The sequence below is a fragment of the Mustela lutreola genome, chromosome 8, assembly GCF_030435805.1.
Source record: "Mustela lutreola isolate mMusLut2 chromosome 8, mMusLut2.pri, whole genome shotgun sequence".
Taxonomy (NCBI): domain Eukaryota; kingdom Metazoa; phylum Chordata; class Mammalia; order Carnivora; family Mustelidae; genus Mustela; species Mustela lutreola.
In genome coordinates this window covers 59005180-59026749 of record NC_081297.1, presented here as the reverse complement: position 1 = coordinate 59026749, position 21570 = coordinate 59005180, and the positions used below count along the sequence as shown (strand labels likewise).

At 34.3% G+C, this 21570-nt stretch overlaps 1 pseudogene; it reads left to right on the top strand.

Moving 5' to 3' along the window:
- The first annotated feature begins 1526 nt into the window (after positions 1-1526).
- Positions 1527-21570, top strand: LOC131839737 (olfactory receptor 6C6-like; annotated as a pseudogene).

Below are 21570 nucleotides of genomic sequence, written 5' to 3'. Positions count from 1 at the left end.
TTTGGGTTCCCCCTGACATGAGGAAGTGGTGATGCAACATGGGGGGTTAAGGGGGTAGGAGAAGAATAAATAAAACAAGATGGGATTGGGAGGGAGACAAACCATAAGTGACTCTTAATCTCACAAAACAAACAGGGTTGCTGGGGGGAGGAAGGTTGGGAAAAGGGGGATGGGGTTATGGGCATTGGGGAGGGTATGTGCTATAGTGAGTGCTGTGAAGTGTGTAAACCTGACGATTCACAGACCTACCCTGGGGATCGAAATATATTGTATGTTTATTAAAAAAAAATAAAAAATTTTTTAAAAAGTAAAAAAAAAAAATGGGGTTCCTTTCATATGAGGGATTTCCCAAAATCCATTTTCATTTAGAGCATTATATTTTCATTCACAATTTTTTATGGAAACAGTTACCTTCATTTTAAATATAAGAAAAGAAGATGGAAAATGAATCTTACCTGACCAGGAAGAAGATTCTAATTGAATTATTTGTAATATCTGGGTCATCATTGTAATGAGTGTAAGTGAAAGTGAAAGATATTATCAGATGCATATCATGTCCAGAATGCATATTATTTTTTTAGACTCCTTCTAGAGAAAAGCTTTGGAATTAACTTTCCTCTTAAATTATTGAATTTTTTATAATGTTCCAAGAGAGAGAATGTTTATCATTTATTTTTGACCCATTTCTACCATGTTCCCATAGGAGGAAAATTATACCAATGTCCCTTAGATATGGTAAGTCACTTATAGTTTGCAATAAATATCTGGATCATAAGTGAAAGCATTAATTCAAGTACAAGTCAGGTAGTATCCACTGGCTTTTGAACTGTAATTTATTTTTCTATTTTTACATAGATTCAATCGTCAAAACTTCATGATCGAATGCAACTGATATGAGAACACTGATGTGTTAGAAACCAAAGAAAAACAATATTAAGTGAAATGAGACAAAGAAACAATGGGGCTGCATTGTTGAAAAATAAATAATGGTATATATCATGAAATTTCAATCATAGAGAAATATATAACTCATTGTTTCTATATTTCACATATATTTAAGCATTATTTTTGAATAAACATTGTGAATTGACATTGCTTTAATTTTTTAGGTGTTACAAGAACTTTTCAAAAAATATTAATCTATAGATGTAGAATATAAATGTAGAAAATACATTTAAAGTCAACCTTATGTTCTATTTAGCACATTTTAACAGAACTCAGCTCATTTGGAAATGATCAGCTAAAATTTACATTATCTTTTAAGTTCAAATAGAGAAAAAGAAAAAAATTTAATAGTGATGTTAACATAGCTGTTACTTAAATGGAACAATAAGTTAGAGGCTGCCTAGGTTGATCTACGTTATAATTTTAAGTATTATCTGTATTACTAAATTGGATCAACCTTTTAACTCATTTATATTTTTATTATGTTTTATTTTTCTTTTCTGTAGCTTTTTAAAAAAAAATCCTTATTTCCACTTCTGGAGTTATTTTCCTATGTGTATTTCATAAGACTCAAATCTGAAATGAGGAATAAGTCAAGAGAGATGGAGTACATTCTCCTAGGATTGACGGATGACCCACAATTGCAAATTGTGATTTTTTATATTTCTCTTTATAAACTATGTATTGAGTATGATGGGAAACTTAACCCTCATTCTTACATTGCTAGATCCCCGCCTCAAGACTCCCATGTATTTTTTCCTCCGAAATTTCTCATTCATGGAAGCTTCATTGACAACAGTCTGTATTCCCAGATACCTGATAAACATCATGACTAAAAACAAAATAATTACCTATGATGGTTGTACATCTCAGTTATTCTTTTTCTTCTTACTAGAAATTACAGAATTTTACCTTCTGGATACCATGTCTCTTGACTGGTATGTAACAATCTGCAAACCTCTCCATTACCCCATCATTATAAACAACAAAGTGTGTTACCAACTTCTATTCAGTTCATGGACAGTTGGCTTTCTGCTTTCATTTGCACCACTGACTGTGGGACTAACACTGGATTTCTGTCCTTCCAGAGGAATTGATCATTTCATGTGTGATATTTCCCCTATACTGCAGTTTTCCTGCACTGAAGCTCATTTCTTGGAATTGCTTACATTTGTCTTAGCTATTGTAGCACTCATGGTCACTTTGCTTTTAGTGACTCTTTCTTACACATATATTATCAAGAGCATTCTAAAAATCCCCTCTTATCAGAAAAGAACAAGGCTTTTTCTACTTGTTCTTCTCATATGATTATAGTCTCCATTACTTATGGTAGATGTATCTTTAATTACATAAAGCCAACAGCAAAGGAAAGGGTGACTTTATCCAAAGGTGTAACTGTTATTTACACCTTGGTTGCCCCTTTATTAAACCCTTTCATTTATGCTCTCAGAAATCAGGAAGTGAAACAAGCCTTAAGGACACACTCCAAAAACTTTTCTCTTTTTTCAAAAAATGAAGAGGAAATTTAATTTTAAAAAATCTTAGATAAAAAAGTAAATAAAATTTTTGACTTACAAGTTTACTTAATCTGTCCTTCAATTAGTTCACTTTATAATATTTTTTCACCTCGCAATATTTTAACCAAACTTTTTAGTGAAGTGCATCTTTTCCTTTCTACTTCTCTTTATTATCATAATTCAATTCAGAGATCAAAGTGAGTCATCTATTAGGTTATCAACACAAATATAAAATTTCTTTTATTTTCCAGAACATGGTACTGACCTCCCGAAAAATGATTTTTTTTTGAATTGATATATATCATAAGATTTTAATAGAATTTTACAGACATCAATATAACAACATGGACTACCACTGGGACTCTAGGAAGCACTTCAAATATAAGTCTATTGCTTTCAATAAGGAAGGAAAAAGACAGGCTTCAAGTTATAAAAAAACATATATTCTTTTTAAAATTAATTTTTAAATTATTTATAAACATATAATGTATTTTTATCCCCAGGGTTACAGGTCTATGAATCGCCAGGTTTATGCACTTCACAGCACTCACTATAGCACAAACCCTCCCCAGTGTCCATAACCCACCCCCTTCTTCTGACCACCCTCTCCCCAGCAACCCTCAGTTTGTTTTGTGAGATTAAGAGTCACTAATGGTTTGTCTCCCTTCCAATATGATCTTGTTTCATTTATTCTTTTCATACCCCCTAAACCCCCACAATGTATCTCCACTTCCTCATATCAGGGAGATAGTTGTCTTCCTCTGATTGACTTATTTCGCTAAGCATAATACCCTTTAGTTCCATCCATGTCGTTGCAAATGGTAAGATTTCATTTCTTTTGATGGCTGCATAGTATTCCATTGTGTATGTATATACACATACATACACAATGGAATACTATGCAGTATGTGTATATATATACATATATATGTATATATATACATACATACCACCTATTCTTTATCCATTCATCTGTTGATGGACATCTAGTTTCTTTCCATAGTTTGGCTATTGTCGACATTGCTGCTATAAACATTCGGGTGCACATGTCCCTTCCCATCACTATGTTTGTATCTTTAGGGTAAATATTCAGTAGTACAATTGCTGGGTCATAGGGAAGCTCTATTTTCAACTTTTTGAGGAACCTCCATGCTGTTTTCCAGAGTGGTTGCACCAGCTTACATTCCCACCAACAGTGTAGGATGGTTCCCCTTTCTCCACATCCTCACCAGCATCTGTCATTTCCCAACTTTTTAAGTTTAGCCATTCTGACTGGTGTGAGATGGTATCTCATGGTGGTTTTGAATTGTATCTCTCTGATACCAAGTGATGTGGAACACTTTTTCATGTGTCTGTTGGCCATCTGGATGTCTTCTTTGCAGAAATGTCTGTTCATGTCCTCTGCCTATTTCTTGATTGGATTACTTGTTCTTTGGGTATTGAGTTTGCTAATCTCTTTATAGATTTTGGATACTAGCCCTTTACTGATATGTCATTTGCAAATATTTTCTCCCATTCTGTCAGTTGTCTTTTGGTTTCGTTAACTGTTTCCTTTGCTGTGTAAAAGCTTTTGATCTTGATGAAATCCCAATAGTTCATTTTTGCCCTTGCTTCCTCTGCCTTTGGTGATGTTCCCAAGAAGAAGTTGCTGTGGCTGAGGTCAAAGAGGGTGCTGCTTGTGTTCTCCTCAAGGATTTTGATGGATTCCTTTCTCACATTGAGGTCTTTCATCTATTTTGAGTCTATTTTTGTGTGTGGTGTAAGGAAATGGTCCAATTTCATTTTTCTGCATGTGGCTGTCCAATTTTCGCTATTTTTGTGTGTGGTGTAAGGAAATGGTCCAATTTCATTTTTCTGCATGTGGCTGTCCAATTTTCGCAATACCATTTTTTGAAGAGGCTGTCCTTTTTCCATTTGACATTCTTTCCTAAAAAGTGCATATGTTCTAAAATGGAGCAGGATTTCATCTGGTACATCTATTATAGACCTGAAAATTTGGAGTGAATAAGAATCACACACCTGTTTGGATTATTTCAAAACAAAGTCAAAGTTCTCATTCCTAAAATTTCTTTTCAATATACCTGTAGTACAGTGTAGAAACATGGACTCTAGCTAATTGTAATATAGGTGGTTTCCATGACAGCTTCTTTTTTTAATACCAAAACCTATGTGAGCAGATTTTTATTTTATAAACATTGCTATGTTAAATGTATTGTGGATGGGTATTTGGGTATTGGAATCTGAGAGACAAGTTAGAGGACTAATGTTTTAAACTAAGTGATTTATTTGAGAGTTGAAATGTGATAGTGTGAATGAATTTGAAGCTCCAGGTGATGGCTCCAAAGAAATTTAGGAACATAAACTGAGAGGAATGGTTGAACATTTGGATATATGGGATATATGAGATAAATGGAAGAGATTTTTAAAAATGAGTTATATCGCCTTTCAACTTCCTTTCTGCCTACTCCCGTGTGGACTCACTCATGTTTTTATGCTATTAAAGAAGGGGATGTTATTGTTATGCCCTCAGATAAAAACAAAATATAAGCCTACAATGAAATCCATGAAATATAATGAGTTCCATATTGATACAATATGCCATCAGATAAATATGAGTGGAAAAAATCATTATGGTATTTAATACAGTAGCTTCTATCCATGTGGCCCTAAGGGGAAAAAAAAATTAAGTTCAGGTTTGTATTCTGATTTATATTACTACTTTAAGTCAGCACTGTTAACCATCTTTTTTTCCGATGGCAATTACAAGGAAATAAGTTCATGTTATTATATTCAAGGCCCTCAAAGCCTTCCATTATGCCCTTTAAAAACTACTAGACCCTTATTATATTTGGATTATGAGTATTTTTCTTATTCTTTGGGTTGTCGTTTCACTTTTCTGGTAGAGTCTTTTGGTCACAAAATTTTAATTCTGATGAAGTCAAGTTTTTCTATTTTTTATTTGGTTGCTTGTGTTTTCAGAGGCATATGTAAAAGAACCATTGCTTAATCCAAAGTTGCAAAGATGTATATCTACCATTTATTCTAAGAAATTTATAGTTTTATATCTTACATTTAGGTCTTTGGATTCTACTGGGTTAATGTTTGTGTATGGTTTGAGGTAAAGATTCAAGTCACAATTCGCATATAAATAGTTATCACAACATGATTTATTGTAAAGGCTATTATTTCCCCATTAAACAACACCCTTGTTAAAAATCAATTGACCATTAATGCACAAGTCTATTACTTTGAGGTAAAACTTAGTTGCTATACCAGTATCACATCATCCTGATCATGTACCTTTATATTAATTTTTGAAATTGGAAAGTATGACTCTTTCAATTTTTGCTCCTCTTTTTCTTTTTCTTTTTTTTTTGCTCCTCTTTTTCAATATTGTTTTGGCTATCAAGGTCCCTTGCAATTCCATATGAATTTTAGGATTAGATTGTTTATTGATGCAAAAAGAACAGTTGAAAATTTAATAAGGATTACATTGAATCGGATCACTTTGGGAACTGTTAGCATCTTAATTAACAATGTCAAGTATACTATCCAATAACATGGGATGTCTTTTTTTATTTAGGACTTCAGGGTTTTTTTCTTTTTATTTAAGTTGTGGGGTTTTTTGGTAAAAGTGTTGTACTTTCATGGTTAAATTTACATAAAATAGCTCCTACAACTGAACAATAAAGAAGACCAACACTCAAGAAAATATAGACAAAGGGCTTGAAGAAGATAAACAAACAGACAAAAAGCACTTGAAAAGATGCTCGAGAATGGTGGTCTTTAGGAAAATGTAATTCAATGACATACCACTTCACAGCTACTAGGACAGTTAAGTATGTATATGTGTGACAATGTGGGTGTGAGTACATATATGTTGGTTATATATAACACAAAAAACAACAAGTGTTATTGTATATAATAACAAGTGACGATGTACAGAATTAAGAACCCCATATGCTGCTGGTTGGAATGTAAAACACACAGCCACTTGGAAAAGTTTAGTAGCTCATCAAGAAGGTAAACACAGAGTTACCATATAACCTAGAAATTCTAAGAATTGAAAACATATGTTCATGCAAAAATTTCAACACACATTTTCACAGAGGATCATGCATAAGAGCCAAAAAGCAGAAACAACCCAAGTAACATTTAAGTGATGAATGGATAAACAAAATGTGGTACAGGTATATTTCACTTTATTATGCTTTGCTTTGTTGTATTTTGCATATACTACATTTCTCACAAGCTGAACATTTGTGACAATCCTGCATCAAACAATTCTAATGGTGCCATTTTTCCAACAGTATTTGTTCCTTTCAGTATCACATTTTGGTAATTCTCACAAAATTTCAAGCTTTTTCATTATGATTATATTTATTATGGTGGAGAAAGTTTTATTGGTATGGATAGAATACCAAACCAGCCACAATATTCCCTTACACCAAAGCCTACCACAGAGGAAGACCCTAATTTTCTTCAATTCTGTGAAGGCAGGAAGAGGTGAGGAAGCTACAGGGAAAAAGAAGTCTGAAGCAAGGAGAGATTGGCTCATGAGGTTTAGGGAAATAAGCCATTTCCATAACATTAAAGTATGCAGTGAAGCAGCAAGGACTGATGCAGTACCTGAAGTGAGTTATCCAGAAGACCTAGCTAAGATAATTAATAACGGTGACAATACTAAACCACACACTTTCCAATCAGATGAAAAAGACTTATAGTTGATGAAGATGCTATCTAGGCTGTTTATAGATAGAAAAGAGGAGCTAATGAGTGACTTCAAAGCTTCAAAGTCTAGGCTGACTCTCTTGTTAAGGTTAAGGCAGCCAGCGACTCTAAATTGAAGCCAATGTTCATTGATCATTCTGAAGGACCTAGGCCTAAGAATTATGCTAACACTACTCTGCCTGTGCTCTATAAATGGGATAACAAAGTCTGGATGACAGCACCTTTGCTTACAACATGGTTTACTAAATATTTTAATCCACTGTTGAGACCTGCTCCTAGGTAAAAGATTCATTTCAAAATATTGCTGCTCATTGACAATGCACCTGACCATTCAAGAGTTCTGATGGAGAGGTATGATATGGTTAATGTTGTTTTCATGACTGCTAACATAACAATCATTCTGAAGCCTATGGATCAAGGGGTAATTCTGTTTTTCAAGTAATTCTGTTTTTCAAGTTTTATAATTTTAGAAATATACTTCATAAGGCTAGAGATGCCATGGATACTGATTTCTCTAATGGATCCAGGCAAAATAAATGGAAAATTTTCTGGAAAGGCTTTACCACTCTAGATGCCACTAAGAACATTCAAGATTCATAGCAAGGGGCCAAAAGAGTCGACATGACCAGGAGTTTAGAAGAAGTGGATTGCAACATGTAGTGTTTATAAATATCAGTTATTTTTCTGTGTAGAAAAAATTGAACCCCGGATTTTCATCAGAACTGTTTCTATTATACCAATGAGAGTGAATCTTGGAAGAAATTCAAAGTATGATTTATTTATTTCTGTGTTTGGGGAATCTTCCCATATTTTAAACCATTTATAAATTAAAAATTACCAATTCATTCTATTTGTGTCAATGTAATGAAATTTATTAATGTATCTTACATAAAAGCATATATAATCATTTTAATCCCATAAATTTGGACAACAATTGACAAAGCATATATAGAATATCTGTATCACGCTTAATAATTTCCCTGGCCTCTTCAGAGTCATTCCCTTTACTCTCCATGCCTGCTATTGGATTCAGATATACACAGATGTCTTTTGGCCACTTCAATTACTTTTACTTTTTCTGGAATTTCTTAAAAAAGAAATAATAAATTGGGAAATTTAATTTCACAATTGGAGGATCACCCATTTTATTCTATGCATGCTTAAATTCTTTTCTTTTTGCTAATGCTATTTGGCAAATCTAAATTTACCATATTTGATTTAACAAATTCAGAATCTCTGGCATCCTTTTGTTATAGCCAGTCTTCCCTCCCCACCCACACATTGGTATTCTTTTTCTCTGTGGAATCTCTCCACAAGACTCAATGATTTGTTTCAATTAGTACCATAATCAAGTACACACTACATTCTGAAATGCCAGTCCCTAAAAGCATATATCCTCCCATAATGTCCTTCTGAAATAAGTGTCAAAGGAAAATTAATTGGGCGTGAGGGTTATTCCCCTATTCCTTGTTGACTCTACTCCTCAATTACCATTCTCCATGGCAGTTGGAATTACAGAATTACACCAATTGTCTTTAGAGGAAAAGATACATGTAAGAAGTAAGGATACATGAAAAGAAACACCATTCACCATTTTGTTGCTGTTTTTGACATCTCATCCCAACTCCTTAATTAACATCTTCTACTCTCTTTTTAGATGCAGCATGTTGCAAGACAACCTACTTTTCTCCTTTGTGCTACTATCTATTTGATCTTTTGAGCTTTATATCCAAAGACTTGCTATAGAATAGTACACTGTCTTACCTCTCATCTTTGTTAACCTTTCATGAATCAGCATATTTGGTTTAAGGCTATACTGCCAGTTATATATAGAAGCACAAAATGTTGTAACTATAAGAAATCATAAATTTGCAAATTCTTACAGCATGGGTCCTATATCAGTCAGGATTCAAGTGAAGGTAGGATTTCTATAAAAAAAGGAGAAAATGGAGGAATTACAGCTTTTAAAAATAATGAAAGAGATAGCTATGGAAGGAAAGGTTTGAACACCAAGGAGAATATTGAGGAAACTAACACCAAAGATCTCATGTTGAAGCCTTGTGAGAATGCTTCAAGAAAGCTTAACGGGAAATGACAGTGAGTCTCAGTTATTTCTGAGAAAGCATCTACTAATAGTATTAGCAATAAAGTTGGTAGCTTTCAGACACTTCCTGAAAATCCATATGATCTAGCCTGCAAGCACCAGCCTGGCTTCAAACTATAGAGCAATAGTCTCCACTTCCCTTCCAACTTCCAAATTTTGCACCAAGTCCTATCACTGACAAATCATAAATTAAGACCATACAGGGAAGGGAACCTTCAGAAATAGCATCCCAGTTTCTCTATAGCACTTAGAGAGCAACTAAGAATGTATTATGTGATGTTGAGTTGGCAAGAGTTAGCTCAATGCAAGTGCTTTGAAAACAGCCAAAGTCAAGTCCTTCTATTGCCAATTATTTCTTTCTTCACTGGCTCTACCTGAAGTGCTATATCAGTATTGGGAGCAGCTTAGTAGAGATGAGATGCATGGTCTATAGGTGGCTAGGGACCAAGAGTTTCAACTCAAGTCATGATCTCATGCATTGTGGAATTGAGTCCCATGTCAGGATCAACACTCAGTGGAGAGTCTGCTTGAAGATTCTCTTCTTCTGTCCCTAACCCCACTCTGTCCAACTCTCTCTCCCTCTATAAATAAATAAATAAAGTCTTTAGGGCAAAAAGAGAAAGAGAGATTTTACATCTCCTTGTTCGATTTACCTCCACTATATAAGCACTATATGGCATAGGGCACTATGCCAAGATCTTGACATTATAAATGCTTAAATGCATGTTATCCACTCATATTATTTCCAATACATTTGGCAATCTGGTTGAAAATTACATCTCTACAGGGTAGAATAGATGTGTTTCTGTTAAAGGAAGACTGAGCAGTAAAGTGATAAAAATAGGGTAATAAATTATATTATTACTAATGTAGTATAATTTTCCATGAGGCTAGCACAGGTGTAAATTTTAAGCTCTGGGGGTGCCTGGGTAGCTCAATCACTTAGGTATCTGCCTTTGGCTCAGGTCATGAGATTAGGTCCTGGGATCAAGCCCTGCATCAGGCTCCCTGCTCAGTGGGGAGCCTGCTTCTCCCTCTCCCTCTGCCTGCTGCTCCCCCTACTTGTGTGCTCTCTCTGTCAAATAAATAAAATCTTTTAACAAAAATATATTTTAAGCTCTAGAATGTCCAAGGAGAATAAGACGACTACAATAATTTAGAAAATGAATTATCTTAGTAAATCCTAGATTGTGAAGAACTGTTGTTCATTTATTCATTAATAAATCAATTATTTTTTGTATTTATGTTTATTTGTTTTTCTTTTTAATTCTGTATTTAAGTTCCAGTTAGTTAACATATATCTTAATATGAGTTTCAGGTGTATGACCCAGTGACTCAACACTTTCATACAGTAACTGTTGTTAATCATAAGTGCACTCTTTAATCCCCATCACCTATTTCACCCATCCCCCAACTCACTTCCCTTCTGGTAACCAGCACTTTGTTCTCTACAGTTGAGGGTCTGTTTCTTGGTTTGCTTCCCTCCATCTGTTTTCCCCCTTGTTTATTTGTTTTGTTTCTTAAATCCCACATACGAGTGTAATCATATGGTATTTGTTTTTCCCTGAATGACTTATGTCATGTAACATAATATTCTCTCGTTCCATCCCTGTCATTTCAAATGGGAATGCTTCATTCTTTTTTTATGACTGAGTAATATTCCATTGTGTTTATATAACATTTCTTTATCCATTCAGCATTTGGTTGAAATTTGGACTCTTTCTAGAATTTGGCTATCACAGCTAGTGCTCCTACAAATACAGGTCCATGGAGCCCTTTGAGTTAGAATTTTTTGTCTTCTTTGGGTAAATATCGAGTAGTGCAATTGCTGGATGATAGGGTAGTTCTATTTTTAACTTTTTGAGGAACTGCCATACTGTCTTCCAGAGTGTCTGCACCAATTTGCATTCGGCACAAAAGTGCAGGGAGGGATCCCCATTTTCCACATCCTCAGGGACACTTGTTTTTTCTTGTATTATTTATTTTAGCCACTCTGACAGGTGTGAAATGATATCTCATTGTAGTTTTGATTTGTATTTCTCTAACGATGAGTGATGTTGAGCTTCTTTTCATGTGTCTGTTAGCCATCTGGATGCCTTCTTTGGAAAAGTGTCTATTCATGTCTTCTGCACATTATTTTATTGGATTTTTCCTTTTTGGTGTTTTGAGTTTTATAAGTTCTCTATATATCTTGGATATTAACCCTTTCTTGGATAAGGCACTTACAAATATCTTCTCTCATTCCATAGATTGCCTTATAGTTTTGTTGGCTGTTTCTTTTGTTGTGCAGAAGCTTTTTATTTTGGTGTAGTCCCAATAGTAGATTTTGTCTTTTGTTTCCCTTGCCTCAGGAGATATATATAGAAAAATGTTGCTATAGCTAATGTCAAAAAGCTTACTGCCTATTCTTTCTTCCAGAACTTTTATGGTTTCAGGTTTCACATGTAGGTCTTTAATCCATTTTGAATTTATTTTTGTGTATTGTGTGAGAAAGTAGTCCAGTTTCTTTGGTAACAGATCATAGCTATACTTGTGGTGAACATAGCACAATGTATAAACTTGTCAATTCATTATGCTTTCCATCTGATCATAATATAACAATATTACTAATGTACTAATGTAACTAATAGTTGTGTGTCAGCTATACTCAATATAAACAAAAAAGAACAAATAAATTAGCATTGATGAATGATTAGAAATGAATTGAGATGCCTAAGAAAACACTTCCAGCAGGGAAAACAACATATGTGAGAGTGAATGACTTCCACTCATGATTTATTTCACTTAATCTTTATAATAAACTATGAGTTAAGAGTACCAGCCCTCTCATTTTATGAGTACAGAAATTGATAGAAAGGTTAAATAGATTTTGCAAGTTAAATAAATTTTGCAACTTTACAAAATCATTGGGTTTCTTTAACCTCAAAATCTAAGAATTGTGATCTGATCCTTATAATGTGAATTGTGGCTTCATTTTTGTATCTGTTTATAAAATATGGAAATGATTTCTAATATCTGTGATGGCTAGGATCCAATGAAAAGGGCTCATTCTTTGTTGGTAGGAGGACAATTTTGAAGTATTTATCAAAATGTGGTACTTATAAATATTTTATTCTAGTAGATGCATATATGCAAATGAATGCATAGAAATAGACTTAGCATTTTAGCTAATGATGTGAAATTGATAGAAAGCTAATTCCTTGAATCTCAGTAAATAATTACTACTAAATTATTAGAAGTTTCCTCTGGTAGTCTATGAATTTGTTATAAAAGGATGATTCCCAGCACTGTAAGTTGACAAGGAATGATATCTAGTACATACTGTTAACTGGAAAAAAGTTGCTGAATATTTCTGTAGTAAAATTGCATTACATATTACATATTAAAAATATGCTCTCTGAGTGTGTGAATATGACTGTCTTCGTGAGCAAAATTTCTGATATAATAGACTGTAAATATTTAATACTGGTTAATTTGAAGATTTGAGGGCAAATGGAGGATCAGTTAGAAACTAAGTGCCATTCCATCTCTCATTATATACTATTGATTTATAATTAATTCACTGACATTTATTTCTCATGATATTAAGTCTATACACTCTTAAAATTAAAATATTAAAAACTGAGTTTCAAATACCCTTCTGATTTTTTAATTATTGCAATTTATTCTTGATACATTCTTTTTTATGCTGGTAGAGATGTATAAATGAATAAAACCTGAGTGCTACGCTCAATGAAGAGTTGAGCTCAGCTCTGTATTTGATGAACCCAAAAGAGTTGAGAATAAACTATCTCCTGTGTGAAGACCAAGTGTCATGTGCACATGAGAAAAATTAAATACAACCAAGGAGAAACTAAGTTAATTGGATATGCTGGTAGGCATACTTTTGTTTCTATCTCGCTATATTGCTTAGTTTTCTGAAAGATGTACTTCATGACATCACTATACCTCTTAGGCCCATCTCTCCTGCATCTGGCTTTTCTTTATTCTGGCCTTTCATTCATTATACAGTGACTAGAGAAGGTAAATTTGTTTCATCTTTGGATAATATTCAATCCTCATCTTATCCAGAGAGCTTTAAAACGGTTTACATTTTAGTCACAAAGCAGTACTCGCTGGAAATTTACTTAAAGAACTCTCAGAGTTACAATAGTAGCTTTTTAAAATTTAAGTCAGAATAATGTTTATTTTTATATGAAAAAATGAAAGAGATAAAGAAAAATTTCTATACTTAGAGGATGTAGAAAACTTGTATGTAATTAAGCCTGCATTTACTCTGTGTGAGATGCACTTACATAAGGGAGGAAGGGTGAATTCCTGACAAAATGTCTCCAGAAGTAGCTTATGAATGCACTGGCTCTCACATTTTAAGTAAATTAAGAAAATCTGGGATTATACTTCTGTATGAAACCATTAGACATATCCAAAATTAAGTACGTTCTTATTCATCAATAAATATATTTTTATCTTTCTCTCATTCAAAAAGTTATTGTTGGAATACATTGCAGGAATCCCCAAATTATCACTTTAACATACTTACTATTTCTAATTTAATATTTTAACATTTCAGTATTTCAGTTTGTTCAAAATATTGTAATAGACTCTGCCTTCTGATATGCAAATTTTGCTGAAATGTGTCACAGAAATATGTCTTATTTTAGGGGAAGACAAATCTGATTGTCAGAAAAAAAAAAAGAGACTGAAATTAAGGTACAATACAAGCTTTGACACTTGTCACCCACTGACCAGTCCAGTTCATGCTGTACAAAGAATACATGGTTTCAGACCAGTTAAGTGGTTTGGATTTGAACCCAGATATCTTCACTCTTCCTTATGGAAATAACTATGGTTATATCATTTAATATTTTTTAAAAGAGAAATTATTGGGCACCTGTGTGGCTTAGATGGTTAAAGCAGCTGCCTTCAGCTCAGGTCATGATTTCACGGTCTTGGGGTCGAGCCCCGCATGGGGCTTCCAGCTCAGCAGAGAGCCTGCTTCTCCCTCCCCTTCTGCCTTGTGCTCTGCCCACTGTACTCGCTCTCTGTCAAATAAAGAAATAAAATCTTTAATAAGTAATAATAATGAAAAACAAAAATGAAAATAAAAAAGAAATTAAAACCCACTACTTTGAAAACACATACAAGTAAAGAAATTAAACTATTCACCCAAGTTTTCTAGGAGAGTGCTTTCCTACCTCTTTAATTTAGGGAAATTCTTCCATACTAATAGCAGTAATTTATATGATTTTAAATAGAGAATCTGAAATAGTATAAATATCTCTATAGGTATACAGATCATAATAATTACATGTAGGCTGAAACATCATAAAATATGACCAGGTATTCAGATATGATCAAACTCTATTCTAAGATCTCCTGCTTAAATTATTTCCTATTTCTTTCTCCCCTCTATCTCTAACTTCTAAGGTTGCTGGAGGCAATGACTCCAGTATATCTGACCCGTGAGATAGTAGGAGGAATTGGAAAAGCGGAGTGTTAGCAAAAGTTGATCAATGGCTAAGGCTAAAACACTCACACGTCATTAAAAAATACAGGACCTTTCCCATTTCTGAGGATTCTCGATATAATTAAGCTTTAACTTACAGAGTATGGGAAACTAGTAAACAATTGGAGCAAGAGCACAAAGGTTATTCTCACTGGGAAGAAACCCATGCTCACATTCCTGAAAGTTAACAGGTGTTATTTGGAGTCAGAAAAGGTGGGGAAAACTACCTGCTCTAGCCCTTCAAGCTCTGCGATATTGAATGTTTTCAAACTTGCCTTAACTGAAGATTTCACTGGTAAAAGAGAGGAAATTAATGGATCACTACTATTTTCAGTTCACTTAAAATCTCACCTGTAGACGAAATGACATACTATTTCAGCCAAATTCTGGCTCCATATTTGGAACTTTGCTCATTTGAATCCTACAGTTTCCTTGTCTTCTCTTCATGGCTGATTTCATTCTTAATCATATTGCCTGTGCTCATGTTGCTCTTAAACCTTAATTACTGTAGGTGTAATATTACTGACAACTTCAACTGTGATTATTTTCCCCTGCTGCAACTTTCCTTTTCAGACACAAAATTCCTAGAGATAATGGGGTTTTCCTGGTCTCTATTTTCTTTAATGTTCACTTTGGCATATACTATGTATATATCATCAGAACAGTTTTGAGGATTCCTTCTGCTAGTCAGAGGACAAAGGCCTTTTCCACTTGTTCATACCACATGATTGTCATCTCTATCCCCTATGTAAGCTGCATTTTTATATATGTTAAACCTTCAGCAAAAAACCAAGTGTTTCTGAGCAAGAGAGTTGCTGTGATAAACACCTCAGTAGGCCCCATGCTGAACCCCTTTATTTACAGCATAAGGAACCAGCAGGTCAACAGGCCTTCATAGACAGGGCAAGGAAGATTGTATTTTTCTCAAGCAAATGAAATGCTGTGGTGTCACAAATTAGATACATTGCAGGGCAATTTAAAATATACAAAACATGAAATCTGAGCCAGCTTTAAATCACAGTGGTCTTCCTGTTATCCTTACTCATTCTTTCTTTCTTTCTTTCTTTCTAACAGTTTACAAGCACATTTAATTTATTTCCCACTCAACTGAAATAATTTCATATGACTTTCTGGCTCCCATTCTTCTGAATCCATTATTAGTTGCAACTTCTTGAACAATAATTGCTTTATTCAGAAAGTTGTATTTGAGTTTTGTTTAGGAAAATAATTATCACCTGGAATGGATGAGACACTGTATAAATATTGATGTGATATTTTTCTTACTCAATACAGACAATATAATCTTGTTATTTTCATTGATCTTTGTCAGAAACTTCCTTCAATATCTTACAGTTTCTCTAGGTAAAAAAAAATTCCTCAGATGCCATATGATTTATTGAAAAATGTGGATGCTTTTATTTTAAAATTTAAAAAATGCGTACTTAATAGGATATACCCATATAATTTAACTATCGATTATTTTTTTAAGCATAGATCTGGGGTGCCTGGGTGGCTCAGTTGTTAATCATTGGCCTTCAGCTCAGGTCATGATCCCAGGGTCCCGGGATGAGCCCAGCATCAGGCTCCCTATTAGGCAGGAATCCTGCTTCTCCCTCTCCCATTTCCCCTGTTTGTGTTCCCTCTTTCACTGAGTCTCTCTGTGTCAAATAAATAAATAAAATATTAAACAAACAAACAAACAAGCACAGATCTTAAACAGTATAAAGATCCCCATATTTCCAAATCCCATAATGATTCTTATAATATATAGGTATATAGGTAGATACATGTGTACATACGTACATAAATACATACTGCAGAAAAAGCTGTTTGAGATCAATAGAATACATTCACTTTCTCTAATTACATGGAATGTAAGCTCCATTTTCTCACTACACTAGAATATAGATGTGTAGCTCCTTCTCTAGTTTTAGACTAGTTTAAAACTGGGCATGTATGTAAATTATTTAATGCCTAAACAACATCACTCATGTTTTTAGAAAATAAAAACTTCATAATAGAACAAAATTTTCCATCTCATATAAAATTAGAATTTCATCTGTTAAAATACTCTTCCATTCTACTGAATGTATTAAGTGCCTAAAGTATTTTGGATGATATGTATGTGTGGTGTTTTTGTCTGTGTGTGTGTGTGTGTGTGTGTGTGTGCATGCATGCATGTGTAGGTTAAATAAGAATTGTGGATATTACAATGTTTCCTACATAATAGAAGGCACTTTTTATTAATAAAAAGTATACTGCAATCCTAATTAGTCATTCAACATTCCTAATGATCCCTATGCAATGTATTCAATTGAGAAATACAGCACAGATTTGTTAAGAAAATATAAAATAACTGATAAAAATTGAAGGGGATCAAAACAGAAGATAAACTGTATGAATGGTTTCTCAATTTCATCCTGACTGAAGTATAATTTGCATGTGATAGAAGGAAAAGAGTTGACAAACAAGGTTTTTATAGCCTCTCAATATATACTTTCCCACTGTAAGTCAGATGTCAGATAAATCAGGCACATGTGATATACTATAGGGATGGAAATGAGTCTGTCAGGCACATAGTATAACTAGTTATCAATAAATAGTAGTGATTATTAATAATATGGGATTATATAGCTAACTGCTATGGTTGTGAATAAGTGCAAATTATATTTGTAAAGTGGTGAGAACACTTAAGATCTACCCATTTGTATTTTTAAAGGCACAATACAGTAATGTTTTCTTTCATTTTTATTTAAATTCAGTTAATTAAAATAAAATGTTTCATCAGTTTCAGAGGTAAGGTCAGTGATTCACCAGTCTTATATAATACCCTATATTCATTACATCACGTGTCTTCCTTAATGTCCATTGCCTGGTTACCCCATCCCCTTACCGCTTTCCCCACCAGTAACCCTTAGTTTGTGTCCTATGATTAATAGTTTCTTATGGTTTTTGTATCTCTCTCTGATTTCACTTTGTTTTATATTCTCCTTTCTTTCCCTGTGACCCTCTATTTTGTTTCTTAAATTCCACATATGAGTGAGATCATATGCTAAGAGTCTTTATCTGATTGACTTACTTTGCTTAGAATAAAATACCCTTTTGTTCCATCCATGTCATTGCAAATGGCAAGATTTCATGTTTTTTTGATGGCTAAGTAGTATTCCATAGTATAAATACACCACATGTTCTTTATCCACTTATCTCTTGATGGACATTTGGGATCCTTCCATAGTTTGGCTATTGTGTGTATTGCTGTTTTAAACATTAGCGTACAGGTGCCCCTTCGGATCACTACATTTGTATCTTTGGAGGTAAATGCTTAGTAGTGCAATTGCTGGGTTATAGAGTACCTCTATTTTTAACTTTTTGAAGAACCTCCATACTATTTTCCGGAGTGGCTACACCAGCTCACATTCCCACCAACAGTGTAAAGGAGTTCCCCTTTCTCTATCCTCCCTAACATTTGTCATTTCCTGAATGGTTAATTTTAGCCATTCTGACTGCTGTAGATGGTATCTCATTTTGGTTTTGATTTGCATTTTCCTGATGCCAAGTGATATGAAGCATTTTGTCATATGTCTGTTGGCCATTTTACAGTCTTCTTTAGGGAAATGTTGATTTGTGTCCTCTCTCCATTTCTTGATTGGATTATTTGTTCTTTATGTGTGAGTATGATTATTTCTTTATAGATTTTGGATACAAGCCCATTCAGGAACATGGCACAACTGGATAAGATACAACTGGATAAGACAGTTGCAAAATATTTTCTCCCATTCCATAGGTTGCCTTTCAGTTTTGTCAACTGTTTCCATTGTTGTGCAAAAGCTTTTTATCTGGATGAAGTCCCAAGTGTTCATTTTTGCCATTGTCTCTCTTAGCCTTTGGAGATTTGTCCAGCAGGAAGTTGTGGTGGCTGAGGTCACAGTGGTTGCTGACTGTGTTCTCCCTAAAGATTTTGATGAATTCTGTCTTCCATCCAAGTCTTTCATTCATTTGAGTCTCCTTGTGTATGGTGTGAGAAAATGGTCCAGCTTCATTCTTCTGCATGTGGCTGTCCAATTTTCCTAACACCATTTGTTGAAAGACTTTTTCAACAAAAGTCTTTTTGCCACTGGATATTCTTTCCTGCTTTGTCGATGGTTAGTTGACCACAGAGTTGAGGGTCCATTTCTGAGTTCTCTATTCTCTTCCAATAGCCAATAGCATCCAAAAGACAACATATGTGTCTGTTTTTGTGCCAGTACCATAGAATTTGAATGATTACAGATTTGTAATATATGTTAAAGTCCAGGATTGTGATGCCACCAACTGCTGTTTTCTTTTACAACATTCTTTTGGCTATTCAGGGTCTTTTCTGGTTCCTTACATATGTTAGGATTTTTTTTTTTTCCAGCTCTGTGAAAAAAGTTGATGGTATTCTGATAGAGATTGCATTGAATGTGTAGATTGGTCTAGGTAGCATAGACATTTTAACAATATTTATTCTTCCAGTTCATGAGCATGGGGTGTTTTTCCATTTCTTTGTGTCTTCTTCAATTTATTTTGTGAGTATTCCATAGTTTTCTGAGTAAAGATCTTTTGCCCTTGGTTAGGTTTACTCCTATGTATCTTATGGTTCTTGGTGTCATTGTAAATGAGATCCACTCCTCAATTTCTCTTTCTTCTGTCTCATTGTTAGTGTATAAAATTCAACTCTTTTCTGTGCATTTATTTTATATCCTGCCACTCTGATTTCATGCATGAGTTCTGGTAATTTGGGGGTGGAGTCTTTTGGGTTCTCCACATTGAGTATCAAGCCATCTATGAAGAGTGAGAGTCTGACTTTTTTGCCAGTTAGGATGTCCTTTGTTTCTTTGGTTGTCTAATTGCTGAGACTAGGACTTCTAGTACTATATTGAACAATAGTGGGGAGAGAGGTCATCCCTGCCATGTTCCTGACCCTAGGGGAAAAGCTGTCAGTTTTCCCCCATTGAGAATGATATTTATCTAGGCTTTCTGTATATGGCTTCTATGATATTGAGGTATGTTCCCTCTATCCCTATACTGTGAAGAGTTTTAATCAAGAAAGCATTCTGTACTTTATCAAATACTTTTTTTGCATCTATTAAGAGGCTCATATAGTTCTTGTCCTTTCTTTTATTAATGTAGTATATCATGTTGATTGATTTGTGGATGTTGAAGCATACTTGCAGCTCAGGAATAAATCTCACTTTGTCGAGGTGAATTACCCTTTTAATGCACTTTTGGGTGCTATTGACTAGTAACTTGGTGAGAATTGTTGCATCTGTGTTTATCAGGGATATTGGTCTGTAATTCTCCTTTTTAGTAGGGTCTTTCTCTGATTTGGGGATCAAGGTAATCCTGGCTTCATAGAAAGAGTTTATAGGTGTTCCTTCCATTTCTATTTTTTTAACAAGAATCAGAAGAATACGCCTTAGTATTTCTTCAAGTGTTCAGTAGAATTCCCCTGGAAAACGATCCAGTTCTGGACCCTTGTTTGTTGTGAGGTTTTTGATTACTGCTTCAATTACCTTGCTGGTTATGGGTCTGTTCAGTTTCTTCCTGTTCCAGTTTTAATAGGATATACATTTCTAGGAATGCATCTATTTCTCCCACATTGCCTAATTTATTGGCATATAGTTTCACCTAAACTGTTTTTATAATTGCATTTCTTCAGTACTGTTTGAGAGTCTCTCTTTCATTCATGATTTTATTTATTTAAATCCTTTCTCCTTCTTTTTGATAAGTCTGGTCAGGGGCTTATCAATCTTATTAATCTTTTCAAAGAACCAGGTACAAGTTTTGCTGATCTATTGTACTGCTCTTTTGGTTTCTACTTCATTGATTTCTGCTGTAATCTTTATTAATTTTATTCTCCTCCTGGGTTTAGGCTTTATTTTCAGTTCTTTTCCCAGCAACTTTAGGTGTAAGGTTCAAATGTATATTTGAGACTTTTCTTGTTTCTTGAGAAAGGCTTATATTGCTATATACTAGATTCTTGGTGTATCTGTTTGTTGCCTGTTTCTTAGAAGAAATTGCATCCCAAAATTATAAAAAAGAAATATATATATATACACATACATATATGTGTGTATACATATATATATATATATATAATACACAAAAATAAAATTAAATATAATGAAAGGATAGAATGTAAGTGTGAAAATGAACATTATAAAGATTTTTTAAAAAGAGTTGATAAGGGTTCCTGGGTGGCTCAGTGGGTTCAGCCTCTGCCTTTGGCTCAGGTCATGATCTCAGGGTCCTGGGATTGAGCCCCACATCAACCTCTCTGCTTGGCAGGGAGCCTGCTTCCTCCCTCTCTCTCTCTGCCTGCCTCTGTGCCTACTTGCGATCTTTGTCTGTCAAATAAATAAATAAAACCCTTTAAAATAAAAGAGGTGATAAAATAAGAAAGTGTTTGAATAGGAAGGAGAAAAAAAATTAAAATTGAAAGATAAAAGAATTGTGGGGAAAAAAACATGAATTGTATATACTGTTTTGACCTAGCACTGGAGTTTTGCCATTTCCTATGATCTGTAAACCTGGTCTTCGCCAGATGTTCTTGCTGATCTTCCTGAGATCACTGATTCTCAAGTGTCTTTGCCCCAGACAGACTGGCACTGCCCTTGCCAAGGGATCAGGCTAAGTAATCTGCTCTGATTGCTCCCTGTGGCTTTTGTTCCCTGAAGGCTTTCCCTGCCTCTTTAGAGGATATGAATGAAAATGGCAGCCCCCCAGTCTCCATCCCCAGAGATTAA